Source organism: Protopterus annectens, chromosome 5.part0 (genome assembly GCF_019279795.1).
Source record: "Protopterus annectens isolate FY-2018-M chromosome 5.part0, PAN1.0, whole genome shotgun sequence".
In the NCBI taxonomy this organism is placed as follows: domain Eukaryota; kingdom Metazoa; phylum Chordata; order Ceratodontiformes; family Protopteridae; genus Protopterus; species Protopterus annectens.
The window spans coordinates 522,546,527-522,563,186 of NC_056735.1; positions in this window are offsets into that span (position 1 = coordinate 522,546,527).

Consider the following 16,660-nt stretch of genomic DNA (forward strand, 5'->3'; position numbering starts at 1 on the left):
TGAATTTGCAAATTACAAGAATAAGATTTTTAGCCCTATGCAACACAAAATGGTAAAGTATCTTTTATAATCATCCCTAGGACTGATGCACTCTGGGGAAAGCGACTCCACAGCCCCACAAACAATGGTGACTGCCACCTTCCCTTCTTCCCTTCATAATTTCAAAGGGTTTTCTGTTACTAAAATTCACCCAGATCACATTTGGACAAATGTGCTACTCCCATAGAATCGGCCAGTATACAAATCTAGCTCTACTCAAGGTCTAGCTCTACTGCTTCATGTTTATGATTTCCATGTAGATTTAATTCAATCTTACAACAGGTACATGACTATGTTCATATGTCTCTGTATATTAATTTGTCTTAATGTCTGCATATATTATTCCAGACCTTACAATTCTTCAATCAAATGGAGCACGTGGAAATCAGATTTAAGGGTAACACTTGACTGGTTATCAACATTTTTAACAATAAAGTTCTGGTGAAGTGAAAATCAGTGTGCTGGCTTTGTTGTACTTACACATTATTGCAACCACACCTCCACAGTTGCGAATTTCTCATAGTTCAGCAAAAACAACCGCACAAAGCCAGTGTCAAGAAAGTCAGGAATTATGTATTATCTAAGTAGCTATACCATTGTGTGGAAATCACAGGTTTGTTTTACTTTGAATGTATGCATTTAAAACACCATTAGCATTTCTATAGCTGCTTTGACATCACCATCAACAATATTATTCTTAAGCAGCATGACTCTGAGAAAGTGTGTTAAATACACAGCGATTGCTTCCAAACTGATGTAAAAGGTTATATGTGAATCACTGCTGTATTCCAGCTAACAGCAGGGAAGAAAAAGAAGCAGTTTATTTTATTAGAAATGCTATGTACACTTCTGATCATAGCTCATTTCAGTTATTAATTCCATTGCATTAGAACTTCTGAATTACAGGTGTACAGCAGTCCATTACATTTTAACTGGACCATCCAGAATACTTTGAATAACAGTTAACATTGCTTAATGCAGTCATCCCTGCCGAAGCATGTGAAATTTGTCCATGAAAGAGTGAAAGTTTCCTATGGTAACAGGGTGTACTTCATGAGTCACTTTTCCATTGATAACATCTTATTGAAAAAAGCAACTATTGTCAAGAGATGCACCACTAAGGAGTTACAGGAGCAATGAGGCGTGTCAACCCCAAGAACATACTTTTACCTGTACTCCTCTTCCCAGGTCATACCCACTGTGACAAAGTAAGGGTCACTTCTTCACAAACCCCTTTTTATGTTAGGAGAACTGCTTACGCACACATATAACAAATTATGCAAGTACAGCAATGTGGCCATGACAATAGGCTTTACTTCTCCTGACAGTAGTAATATGTAAATTCATGACTTTGACATTTCCCCTTCATTGTGACTAAACAGCCTTGTATGTCATTAATCCCACACAATACTTGAATACTCTGTTTTCCTTTAAGTTTTTTTTTCTGGATTTATGGTACCTAATGATAGAAATAAAATGAATACAATGTGAAGTTCAATATGCATTTAAATGTTTTGTGCCATTGGATATGGACATGTCTTAGAAAAGTACACTGAAACTAGTCCACCTATCCTATTAACACACATTAGACAGATAGATAGATAGATAGATAGATAGATAGATAGATAGATAGACAGATAGATAGATAATAGACAGATAGTTAGCACCCTGTCTAATATGTTGTAATATCATCCATTATTTCTTAAGACTATTTTATTATTCAATTTTATATGAAAAGAGTGGGTCAAGAAACAAGTCAGTGTATTTAATGTCTTATCTTAGGGAAGGTACATCTCTCGCTACAGCACTCTGAACATAATTCCGGTGTCAAGGTTCAGATATTGCTATCTTAACAAGTGAATGGAATCCATGAGCTAAACTACTGAAAAACAAATCTCCACTTAAGTCACATTAATTTCCAGCTGGTTAAGGTAATATCCGAGGGGTAAAACCTTCCATAGCTACAATGAGTCACTAATGATGTCACCTAGCAACAGCATAACAACAGGAAACATTCAAGCAATGCTGGACGGAGTTCGGTGAGTCTACAACTCAAAACAAGTCACTAGGTGTTGCAGCGGGAAGCGGATAGGTTTGACAACAAATTCAATTATTTTTTAACTAGCTTGCAAGCTGCTCAAGACAACCCCACCATATGTGAAGCTAGAAATGCTTCACGAAAACCAAAAGGCTCCCAGGCCTAGCAAACTGCCAGAGCAGCAAACACAACACCACCAAAGAGTGCAACCTTCAAGACCACACACGCAGGGGTCGAAACAAAACAAAACCCCATAACATAAAGTCTGCAACAAGCACCAGCAGCATAACAAATCCTCTAACCAGCAGTACCCTACACCAGCCATCAAATCACCATTAATTATCTACCATTAAACATGTATTTCAAGACAGAACAACAATACCACCAGCCCAAAATGAGAGAACAGGACAACCAATGCAACACTAAGCTTTAAATCACTAATCAGTCTATACATTGCAATGATCACAATAAACAAATACATTATCCAACTACTATAATAGATATATATTTGCGAGCTATAAGCTTATTAGATTTAAAAGTTAATGTAAATTCTTAAAGCCAGATAAAATGCACAAATCATATTAAACTATTAATAACTGAACTATTTATTTGCAAGACACATACAAGTAAATGGGTTATTTATATTGTACACTCAGACACACATAAGAAGATAATTGGTTGGTTATTATCAGTATATTTGTTAGAGTAAGACATTAATGAGAAAAGAATAAGAAAGCAAAAATTCATTCATAACAAAAACAGACCAAGAAAATTTCAACACTCACCTGTTGAACCATTTTCATCCTGCTAGACTTCTGAGTCATAAAAGGAAATTATTTATATATAAATATAGAGCAATAACAGCAAGGGTAATATGATCAGACTCAAGTCATTTATTTAAGTTTCTTTTTATGGTCAATTGTTTTCCAGGATATATTTTCTGCTAAGCTTTTAAGGCTGGAGTTAGCCCAATCCATCTCATCTATCTTTTCCAATATTTTCTTTGTTTTGATGAATGTGATAGCCGGTTCTAGTTCTTCAAATATTTTAGGACCATCCTGGAGAAAGATTTTTAGCTTTGCTGGAAAAAGCAGGTATGTTTTTATTTGGGCTTTTTTAGTTCTTTGAGTAATGGCAAAAACAGTTTTCTTTTGGCAATCACTGAGGAAGAGTAATCATTATCAAAGCATATGATATTATCTTGAAATTTTATAGGCAAGTTGGACCATGCTGTCTTTAATAAAATTTCTTTATCATGGGAAGATAAAAACTTAACTATTACAGATCTTGTAGAGTTACTTTTATTGTTCTTAGACTGGACCAGGGATCTGTGAGCCCTTTCAATACCAAATGAAAGGGCTTCAGGAAGTTGTAGAATCTCAGGTATCCATGTAGTTAAAAATTTCTCCATATTATTTTCCTCAATGTTGTCTGGCAGCCCAAAAATCCTTATGTTGTTTCTTCGAGACCTGTTCTCTAGATCATCAATCTTTGTAGTAGAGAGTTCTGTTTTAAAAGGAATTCTAAGTTGTATTCATTTTCTTGAATTCTACAGTCCATATCATTCAGTGAAGTTTCTATGCCAGTAATTTGCTCTTTTTGTTGCTTTAAATCTTTATGTAAAGTCTCAATTTGTTCAGAACATTTTTCTTTCAAATTATCCAATTTCAGGTCCAGTTTGTCTATTTTTTTAGATAATTCTTGGATGGTGGATAGTAGAGATTGTTGCTCCTTCTTTAGTGATGCGTCCTGGTGAGAAGATTTTGTGAAGCTCATACTGAAGTCTGGTGCCAGAAATTTGTCTTATGAATTTTGACAGGAAAGAATAATAAAACTTAAAAATTATTAGGATACTATCTAAATAGGCTGTTAGGAGAGTCCAAATAAGCAAAAATAGTTGCAATTTAGATAGTTATTTTTAAAATTTCCTGTCATAAAAAATTATGATAAGGCAGAGCTGAGAGAAAGTGCTGCTACTCAAGGCTCATCCTTGCCCCCCCCCCAATAAGACATATTCTTAACTTTAAATCACAATGAAGAAAATAGACTAACGCAGAAGAATTTGTGTACTGGAATTAGTTATTTGCAGTCATGTGGTGCACTTATAAATACACAAATGTAAGGAATTTGTCAATTGGCATTTGATCTGGTGAAGTATATAAAATGGAAGTTTTTCATGTAAAAAAAACTGGACTCCATGTTTTGAGTTAATTTTTTCCAGCTAGCATTTTCAGCTATTATTTTTATTTTTTTTAAGGGATCCAGACTGCTGATAGCTATGGAGTCAAAGGATGTATTTGCTAAACCAGTGGGAAGAGATTCACCTTACATACATTTTCCTGTGAATTTATTATTTTGAGATGCAAACTAAGCACTTAATACTGACAGTAAAACAGGATCTTTTTTCATTCCAGCAATAGTGTGCAATCACAAATGGCTGCTTCTACAACAGGAAGAGATTTTTTTTATAATGGTGGCTGGAATGGCAACTCTTTTATTAAGTAAGAGGCAACACACAGAATGAGGTCTTTCTCATTTCAGATTATGTTTATTGCTCCAGTTTCCTTGGATACTGAACAAGCCGATGAAACACTAGTTCCAATAATATGGGTGCTAACCTGCCAGATTTAATAAAAACAAAAAATTGAGCCAACTCAGGAATCACAGAAACATACTTTATTAAAACCACATTTCAAAAATAAAAATACAAGCTTTTGCACAAAGTGTGTCATCAGGAATTTCTAATAAAAAACACTGATGCTAATTAATTAAATAACATTGCCCATATCACATGACATCATTTTGCACCAATAATTAACATAAATGACTTTCTGTACTGTTCAAGCTTCAATTAAATTTTAATAGTCACAGAACAATTTAAGCTAGGGAACACCCATTGTCAAACTTTTTTTTTACTTCTTGCTGAAAAGCAAAATTAAAATGGTGTATTTCACCTTTCTCTTATTGATGTTTATAAAGGGCATTTGTATCAACCTTCCTTTTAATATCAGACAAGTGCTCACATATATAGACCTTCAGTGTTCTATTGATTTTTCAAAATAAAATGTGGGTCTTGATCTACAGTTTTCTACAGATAAACACACACCTGGAAATTCAATAAACTCCATGTAGGCTTAGCGCAAAGCATACATGGAGTTTAAGTGTTAGTGTGATAAGCAACAGTGCTAATTGCATATGCATGTTGCACATCGTGCTTCCACAAATGCAACCAAGATTTTATGTCCAGCAACAGTGTTGCTGGCCAGTAAACCATATAAAGTAGCACAAATGCATTCAGACATGTTTATCTATGGGCAAACAAGTTCTGCAGGATTGCATGGACAGCCACAGTGACTACCTGTGTTTAATTTAAGGCAAAGGAAAGTGTACTATGTGCAAATTACAATACAGACATGTTTTTTTTGCCATACAGAAATAAAGACAGTAGTCTGGGGATGTATGTGTATTAAAAAGGGACACAGATAGGAATGGTAGTAATGAAGAAAGGGTAAGAGGACAAGTGAAACATGGTAACGTACACCAGATAAAGGTATTTCAATGCATGTATACTCCAAACACAAGACAAGACAGTTGTAGCATGAACAGTAATCACATATGTACATAATACAGTATGTACTGCTGATTACACCTCTTTTGTGGGTATATTCACGTCATCACACACTTAATTGTATATTATGTGACTCTCAGACAAGGTCACATATCAGTGCGGATGATTGCAATATAAACAACCTGACATGATTGTGCATGTTGTGAAAATGTGAACAAAAGAGTTGTTTGAATATGAATGTAATGTCAGCATAGGTCTCTACAAATTAGGGCACATAGCAACAGACTCAAGGACAGCAGTAGACAGAAGCATGTACAATTCACAGACAATATCAGGATAATGTCACCATTAATCTGTGACATTGACATAAAATATGTGATTGCGAGTTATTAACATGTTTTGCCTGCACACATTTGTACCACTGCAATGATTTGTCAGTAATATATAAGGGAAATCAAGCACACCTTTCTCAAAAATGACTACTTTTCAGAGGTGTTAATTCAGACACTGTTACACCTGTGTTTTAAATTAGGAGTAATCCTGGCTAGTTGAGAGGTTTGCATGACACATATATGCTCCAATCCACACTTGCATGAATGTAACCCACACCATCAATGTTGTCAATGAGCCGTGTATTTACTGGGTACATCACAGGAAGAAATATCACACATGCATCTTGTAGAACACTCTGAATGGAAGTCTGCACTGTCAACTCCTAATGGTTATGCATCACAAAGAATACTTATATATGAACAAAAATATCTGTGGAAGCACACTGTGGCAAGCATGATATAATTGAGTAAATCATCATTGGAAGATGAATGCTAAGGTACATGCAAAATTATTGGTTTTATATGAGGGCTGAGACCAATAGGACTATAATGTACTTTGATGTTAATGGCCTGACCATACTCAGGATTTGTGCTATATACAGGAGACTTGCCACCACTGTGGTCATATGCTGATAAAAGTTCCATTTACTATTGACCTGAGTACTCAAGTCACATAAAACTTCATCTGCTCATAGGGGTGTGTTGTCTATGTTGTAATTAACTTGTGTATTTGCTTTCAAAAGGAAATGATCTTGCTCTTTGTTTATATAGTGTGTCTCCATGGCTCTAGCAACAATCATTTTTGTGTATTAATACTTTCTGCAGTATATCAGTAGCATTCTTGGATTCAATGATTGTCTGCAATTTGAAGTCATCCACAAAGCTGGTTAGGCAATTGATGTCTAAGTTTGTCTTGACTTCTGAGACTTAGATACTGAACAGGAACTGGCCTTTTCAGACACCTGAGGTACATACCTGGTCCCTGAAATCTACCCAGAGGTGACTTCACATACTTCAACATCATGTGCCCTGTGTGTGTGTGAGATCTATTTGTCTAACCACTTAGTGACATAGGTGTTAATACACACTTGAGATGGTCTATCTGTAATACCTGAGTGTGGAATTTGTGTCAAATGCCTTTTGTCCAGATCAAGTTGTGTGACACTCTCTCATAATTGCTCTCATTGACCTTCTTGAAGAAGTAAACCAGATTTAACAGAAATGATGTAGCCTTAACAAATCAAGCATGGCTTTGGTACATGGTCGGGAGATTACCTGTGTCCTTTATGATAAGGTCCATGATGAGTCATTGGTCTGCCTCACAGATGAGGAGAGTCATGATTATGGTTCTATAAGTGCCTGCATCAGGTAATGGTCCCCACCTTGTTCAGATGGATGACTTTGCTATACATCCTCCTGCAAAAACATATGCTGTTTGGGGCTGTGTATAAGTAGGCATACATCTGTGTCTGCTAGGTCAGGTTGTAGGCCATGGTATAGGCAACCTGCGATGTTGTCAGGGACCATGGATCCTGGGTTTTTAGCCTTAGAGAGTGCATAGATGAGCTGCTCTCCTGAGAAGATAAACTGAGTAACATTTGCATGTATCCTTTGGCTGATGGCCAGTGGTGATGGTGGGGGGGGGGTGAAGTGTGAGACAAACTGTCAGCTACTAGATTGTCTATTTTCTGTATTTGAGTATGGTGTTGGCATCCACAAACAGCTCTGCACTAAGTTGTGTATTCCCTTAAAATTTCACTTATTTAAATAGATGATTTGCGACATCTCCAAATACATACTTGATTATGTGTCACATGCCACACAGTGGTACTGTTCACACAGTCATACAACTTTACCAATGTCATGTTACATCAATTGCACAACATATCCCTATATGTTTTTCATTGGAAAGCTGTGTTTCAGTGGGCTGATAAAATATGAGTTGGCTGTGGCTCATGCAGAACATTTACTGACACAAATGCTAATAGTCACACAATGGTGCTGGTGACCACCTCAATAATTCTGGGCAATAGCAGCATAATTGCACATACAATTAATTCCACAAGGTTGTAATTAAATCAAAACATGTGGTATTTTTGTGTATATCACAGCATTACATGTGGATGTAACAAGACTTATGCTCCCATGTAATCAATATGAATTTATTTTGATCTATGTCACATAGAATTTAATGATGGTAGGTATACACATGCATACATGTGCCATACTGAAAGTGCCACTGTGATGGTTGAATGAGAACTGTGTAGAAAGTTGATCTGCTCCATTTCAAAAACATGTCTTACAAAGACAACAATATACATAGTATCATCCCATGTCAACAGTTCTCAAGAGGCATACAGCTACAATTGTTATGGAAGGAACATGTAATGAGATGGCAGCAGCTGCCATCAATACATTACCTCACACCACAAATTGCATTATCCTCTTGTAGGCTGCTATATATCCACACACCAACATAGCACATGTTAGTGACAGCAACATTGAAATGTGAAATGCTCGTAGGGTCACATGACATTACTAAGCTAATGACCAACATCACATAAAATCATAGTCATTATTATACCTTTTAAACCAAGCTACCTATACCTATATGATGGAAGATAGTAATGCTTGGTATATGTGTGTGCATTTGCATTACATATTGCCTCTCTTCACATGTGACATGTGCACCACCCCATGACAGAATTAGCAATCACAGATCCAGTGGTCTGGAGATGGTTTGCAAAGGTGCATGGAAGGACTCAACTTCATGATGTGCACATGTATCTTTGAGATGAGGATATCCTCCAGTCATATGCAGGAAGGCTGCCATGTGAACAGACAGAAAAAAGGGATATTTTATTTATGGGGCTATGTTAAAGGTTCTCCTAAGTGGAAGTGACAAGAAAAGAGATGGAAAAGATCATACAACGAACATAATGTACCACCAACCACAAACACAAAGCAGTAGGCTGCATCTGATTTAAGCATTACACCTGTGTAGATATAGAAGCTGGATTCCATACAATATAACACTAGCACCACCACATATGTCTGACTTTAGCAGTGTCGCTTTGCACTTTATAAAGTATGATAGTATGATAGTATCATTACTGCGAAGAAGATGCTGGGAAGAGTGTTTGACTTGGATGTGGAGTCACATCTCAGTGTATAATTGTCTCAAAAATATTAGTTGAATGAATATCCATTCAAGTTTCCTGCTGTCAGATTAGAGACCCTAAATATCTGGTTACTGAAGCCGGAGAATACAGTACTTAATGTTAGTGACACAGCAGAAGTTGGCTTAAATAGTGTCAGAGTGCACTTTATAGAGGATGACATCATCAGTGTATGTTAGCAAGATGTTCAGAGGAGTGTCTGACATAGCTGTGAACTCACATGCCATTCTAAAATCACCACAAGACTGATTGTTGAAGGAACACACACACACACACACACACACACACACACACACACAAGCACACACGCACACCATTTGACTGTAGTGAGATTAGAACTCCTAACAAACTATCTACAGATGAGAGTAGTTAACACAAGTGTCATAGCACAAGTCAGGCTTTCATAGTTTCATACAGCACTTTATAACTGATGACATCTGCAGTGTCTGGTGAGATAGTAGAAGTGTCTCACATCCTGATTTAAAATGGTTTCTAGAAAGTGAGCTAAATGAAAAGAAACACACAGCAGTTGATCAGTGAGACTAGAAACCCTACCTACCTATCCACAGAACACAGTACCTAATGCATATGCTACACCACAAGTCTCTTTTTTGTTTTTGGTGTCAGACAATACTTCATAGCTGATGAAATCAGCATTGTATCTGGGAGAAGATGTTGGTAGGCTTTATGAAATGGCTGTGTAGACAGGTACAAGTGTAAAATATTTGCTCTACATGTGACTAGATCGATGACAGTAGGATACAGACCCCATGTCCTTTTGACTATGTACACACACCTACACATACATATAGAAAACACATAATGTGGCTGTTGTGGTAAGCTAACCCACACATAAGGTTTTCCTCCCATCCACAGAACACAGTAGTTAATAATTGCACCATCCCTGAAGTATGCCTTTGCCTTGCTATACTGGTTTTTATAGTTGATGCCATCATCATTATTTCATGTGGGTAATATGTCCTGTTTGCGAGTGGAGTGCAAAGTGTGGAATAGGGATCCTCTGTTGTGGTTCCAATGTGCAGGTATATTTTAAAATACAGCTTCTCCAACTAAATGCAACAAGTTGTCAGGAATGCATGTTGCAGAAGTGAGACATATGCACCTGTTTCTCAGTATTTATTTTATTTTATTTTATATTTGTTCACTGGGGGTGTCTGACTGAGCCAAAAAGGCCTTTTATCAGCAGAGGCCCAAGGAAAAAAGCTCCACATAGAAAAATCACAGCTACATTTAGATGTTCAGACATGATCAGTATACACACAAATTACAAGAGACATGTTTTTTACAGTGGTATGCAGCACATAAACAGTTACAGTGGAGAGAACAAACAAGAAAATATTAATTTAAAAATAAAGGTAATTAATAGATTTGTAGTGTACAGCTGAAATTTGGGACATAGGTAGAATACATACATAGCGCACAGGTACAGTACATACATTGTACACTAGCCAGTGTTTGTGAGTAAGAGTGAAAACTATTATCAAGTACTCTAGGTTTAGCATGTGTACCTTATCCGCTTTCACTAGCCTGGGGAGCAATCATGGCACTGCCAACATTGCTTGAGATGTTGTCTAATGAGGTTTTTAAAGGAGGCGTTGGATGATGTGTTTTGTATGCTAGTGGGGAGAGGGTTCCATTTTCTAGCCTCTGAATTACTATATAGTGTGTCTCCAAAGCTATTGTAGCTGTTGCTAACTTCTAGTAGCAATTTGCTTGATGATCTAAGAGGCCTTTTGGCTGAGTAATGTTGTACTAGGTTTTTGAGGGCAGGACACTTATTGGGGAGGTAATAGATAGAATGACAGAGGCAGAGCTGATTGTAGGTTAAAAGATTGGGCAGTTCAAGCCAGTGGAGCTGTCTCAAAGCAGTACAGTGATGAGGTCTATATGAGCAATTTGTAGCAAAGTGGGCATTTCTGTTATAGCAGGCTTCCATTTTGCTTAGTACAGTTTTGTTGAGCTTAGTCAGAATGGGAGCTGCATAGAGTAGGGTGGATAGAAGTTGGGAGCGAGCAATGGCTGATCTTGTGTTGTTGGTAAGAAATAGTTTGATACGGTAGAGTGATCCCAGTTTGGCATGTAGTTTTTTAATATTTAAGTTGAGATGACTATCAAATTTTAGGTGGGAGTCTATGGTAATTCCCAATAGCTTAGTCTGTGCCACTGGACCGATTGGAGTGGCATTTGTAGAGTAGATAGTGAATTGACTGTTATCAGTGTTTTTGTTAGAACTGGTTATCATCATAAGCAGAGTTTTCTCTGGATTGAGGATAAGTTGGGCTTTGGTAAGGTAGTTTTCAACATCAGAGAATGCTAGTTGAGTTGTTTGCAGGAGGGTGGGAATGTTTTGTGCAGTACAGATTAAGGTAGTATCATCTGCATACTGAATGATAAATGCATGCTGTGTGGAGGTATGGAGGTAATTTGTGAAGATTGTGAATAGCAGTGGTCCTAAGATAGAACCCGGTGGGACTCCAATAGTTAGGGGCAGCTGAGGAGAGAGAGAATTTTCCCATTTCACAGCTTGGTACCTGTCAGTTAAGCAGCTTTGGAACCAGATAAGAGTGGAATTTGATAGGTGATATTGGTTTAGTTTGTTTAGCAGGATTTGGTGTGAGACTGTCAAATGCTTAGGACATATCCAAAAAAAGAGTTGACACCTGCAAGCCTTCATTTATGAGACCGTTTACAGTGTCTGTGAAGCAGAGGAGGGCTGTAGTGGCACTATGGGCAGGTCTGAAACCATGCTGAATAGGTGACAGGATGTTGCTGTCTAGGAGATATTTTAGCACCTGGGTATGGATGCATTTTTTTTTAGGATTTTAGCCTGGGGGAGAGTAAAGCAATGAGTCTGTAGTTATTAATTTTAGTAGAGGTCCCGCCTTTATGTATGGGTGTAACATAGGATATTTTCCAGATTATGGGCACATAGTTTTCAACAACTGATCTGTTTATGAGAGTGGAGATTGGGATAGCAATAGCATCTGCTGTGAGTTTCAAGAAATAGCTGGGGAGTAGGTCGGCTGCTGTTGATGAGGTTTTTAGTTTGGAGAGAATGCTTTTGATTTAAGTGATGAAAACTGTTTTGAGGGTAAAGCTTGTATTAGTGTTATTTGTGTTGGGGGGATAGTGAGGTAGGAATTGTCCTGTGATACTAAGGACAGAATTGAGTTCACAAAGTGGGAGTTGAATTGTGTTCCAATGGGAACTAGTGTCAGGGGTGGTTGGTTTGGGGGTAGCCTTTTGGATGGATTTTAGAAGCTGGTTTAAATTGTTCCAATTTTTGGGGGGGTTGTGTTGGTATATAGTTTGTAATGTCATGTAGTAGGATTTTTTGTCCAGCTTAATACATTTTTTGCACGGTTGTGCAGTTCTTGGCACTTAGTTAGTCTTTGTGTTTCTTTGTTTTTTTACCAGTAAAGCCAGGCAGTGTCTCTGGACTTGAGGATTTGTTTGGTTTCTTTAATGAGCCAAGGGTTTGTAGAGGTTCTAACTTTGATTTTGTACCATGCAGCAACAGTGTCTAGGTGTTGTAGAAATGTTTTGTTGAAATATGCTACAGCCTGGTCAAGTGGGAGGGTTTTACGGGGGGTCCAGTCACAGTTACAGAGTAAAGTATTGAGGACCTCAAGAGAGAATGTTTTTGCGTTTCTAGTGGATTTATAGATAGTGGTTTTGCATATGCTTGTTCTACTACGTATAAGGTATATTATGTTGTGGTCACTTACTGTGTCTGGGAGATGGCCTGTGCAGGTATACAATGTGGGGCTGTTAGTTAGGACCCAGTCAAGGATGGATTCCCTTTTAGATTCTTTATCACATCTAGTTGGAATTTGGACTAGCTGCTGGTAGCCATGGAAATTTATTAGATTACTTGGTGGTTCTAATATACAGGTGAACCAATCTAGGTTGAAATCTCCCAGAATAAGGGTTTCTTGTGTATATGTGTAAGAACACCAGGATAAGAAGTCTTCAAAGCCTGCAGGTATATTACCAGGTGGAATATAGATCACAATTGTGGTGATGACCTTTTTAGAGTGAAGTTGAAGTGAGATAAGTATGTCCCAATTATTGGAGGAGGGGTAGCAGTTTGGTAATTGATGTACAGTTAAGTTGAACTTATACAGTAAGGCAGTTCTACCCCCTTTATGAAGTGGTCTGTCTTGTCTAATGATATTGTAGCTGGTAGGGAGAATTTCTAAGTTAGCTATGTTTTTATTTAGCCAGGTTTCTGTTAAAGCAACTATGTCTGCAGAGTAGTGTGCTATTGTGGCCTGGAGTTCAGGTGCTTTATTTTTGATACTTTTAATATTAATATATAGCATTAAAAGATGTTTGGTTTTGCTGCTGCTGTTGATTTGCCCAGGGATGAAGATAGTGGGGGTGTTATGTTCTGACATTTCTGTTGGAGCAGTTTGTGTTGGACAGGATGGATTTGGCCCTGGTTTGGGGTGGATATCCCCACTTATAGTGAGCCTGGTGTTAAAATGGTGATACAGATGTTGGAGTTTGGTGATGAGTGTGAGGAAAGTATTGTTTTTTTTGGAGTAGGAATGAGAGCATATGTGTTTAGTTCTGAATTGGTCTGTTATGCAGTTCTTGAACAAGTGTGGGCAGATATTATTATAATGTGCGGTGCCTGTATATGAGAGTGCATAATATAGTGTTGTGCTACTAAGTTTAGGGATACTGCTAAAGTGATAACTTGTGGAGTTATAAAGAATTATAAGAAGACAGACTAGACATATATATATATATATATATATATATATATATATATATATATATATATATATAGTGTACATTATACACTTACAGTCACTCACACACACACACACACACACACACACACACATGCACACGCACACACACACACACTTTTTGTGATTAGCATGGATGCAGCTGTGAATGTATGCATGTTCATATTTGTAATAAATTCATGTCCACAGTAAGATATGTATAAGACAATCTCAATGTCTATTATCACTATTAAACTTTAGATGATGTAACAATGCAGTTGTGCTATTTTATTTGTAGTGCAGTTGACATTTGGTGACTACTACTGACACATCTATTTTCAAGTTTGTCTGTACAGAGCACACATGAATCTGAGTAAATATGTGTTCTGTCACTAGAAAGTGCCTTCCCTTTGGCTATGGTTTTACATGGATTATAATGGGATGAAGACAAACTAGGCAGTAAACATGGTAATGCATGCCAATCAGCTCTTTGCATAGCACAATGCTAAGAGGATCATTTGCATGACTGATGGCACAGTGTTTGCACATGCAAGATTTACATTTCATGACTTAAGAAGGACTTATGCATGTTGGCTATGGTAGAAATAGTTGAGAGATACTATGGTGTTCATAATGTAATTTATATTGCAAACGATGTGTCAGAAATTTTATGACATGAAGGACTATTAGTACTGCTTTCCCAGTTTGTGCGAAGTTAAGTGAAGAGCAAATGTGGGTCTCTGCTTCATTGAGAAAATAATAATACTTCTATTGGTTTGCCTTCTTTCATGCAAACTTGCTAAGTGGAGAGGCACAGCAGTTAACTCTTTGGACAGTACTGAGGGTAACAAAAACAGCTGCTGTCTAGTTGCCTCTGTGGCAGCAGGTGTAAGAGCAGAAAGTGTTTTTTTTTTTTGCTTTTTCTTTTGTTTGTTGAGCACAAGTGATACAGGGTTCGAATCTAGCTCAGTGTGCAATATTTCTACATATCTATTCAGGATGGCATTAAATAATTAAATGTGATCATTTATTCAAATGTTAGAGGGAAAGACGTTAGTGAAGTACAGTATAAAAAAGTACACCACTCAATTGCATTATGTCAACAGTGCACATATGGACTGGCATTTTTATATATTCATCACTCAAAAGAAATATGATAGGAAATATTTAATATTAGTGTCATTACTCTGCTTTAACTGTGTGTTCCTTTAGAGCAGCAAGTTTAAGCAGCATTTCACACAGGGAATCATACCATGCCATAGGACATGACGAGCTATTCACTGTCACTCGGCATTGGTGCATGATGCCAAACTCTGTGCAAACTCAGAGGACAAAATGTGAAGGACTTTATTATGGATATATTATTTATGTGTGTGGTGTGTGATTCTATTTTTTGAACAGATTAAAGGTGTGAAAATGTGGTAGACAGGAAAGTGGTGAAATGAAGGCAAGCAGAGGAAGAACAAAGGGGAAGCAATGTAGCAATGTGCAGGAGGGAATTAAGAAAGAACCATAACTTTCCACTTCTTCAACAGTGTAAAATGAACATGTATAGACTATTGGCTGAGTTTCGACTGTCATTTCAACAAAGATGGGTGACAATAACAGAATAATGTTATATAGCCAATTTGACTAAATTAAGTATGTTGAGTAGACACATGTATGAAGTGAAGAACAATGTATAGGATGATATTTTTTGTGGGACAGTTGCCCATTTCTTTTTTATTCCACTTCAGTTAGAGAAGAATGTTGGATAAGGGATGTAGGTGTGTCAGGGTCAGGTGAGTTGGGTAGATGATAAAGTGGGTGCAAACACACAGAACAAACAAGGCGGAGACAGGGATGATGAGGAACACAAAAGGTTGGGGGACACAATGATTGGGGAAAGAGAGGTGACATGGGAGGCCCATGCCCATCAAGCATGGGGACAGAGACTCTAGTCTTCACCCTTAGAACTGTCATCACCATCCCCTTCCTCAGCTTTCTGTTGGAGTTCTTGATGTTTGCTTTTCCAAGCATTCCAGTGAACATCTTCTTCATCTGGCTGAAGCATGCACCAATGGTACTTTCTATGACCTTACACCCCATGCCTGGCATCTCCTGATAGGTGATCAAATCTTGAACACCACTAATACTCTCAAATGGCACCACTGGACCAGCTGCCAGGGTAATGCTAACTGATGTTGAGGGCCCAGGTACTGCAGGGGCTGCACAGTTAGTACTGTCTGGTTGCTTCCCAGATGTACTGGACATCTGTGCAGCAGCCGTTGGATGGGTGGCTGGCTGAGCTGCACTGTTTGGCCTACTTCCATGTGCTGGTCATCATTTTATCATTTATTAGACATTGATGATATCAGGACATTGTGAGCATACATATACAAATAAAAAAGAGAGATTAGTGGTGTGGTAAGAGACAACAAAAAAGTTATTTAGAACCATATGTCACATATAACAAATTACTATGATAAAAATATAATTTACTTTTACATTAACTATACTTTTTATAACCTAAAAATAGGAATGAGAATTGTTCAAAGAAATCCATGCGATATGCATATATTGCTCATATGCTTTTTCAAATAATGCAGATTAGGTTAACAAAATGACATTCATGGCGATTTGCTGAAAGTAATTTTTACTTCCGCGGTGGTGCAGCAGTAGCGTTGCTGCCTCACAGCAAGAGGTTCTCCCATTCGATTCTCGGCTTGGGTTGGGAGTGCCTTCTGTGTGGAGTCTGCATGTCC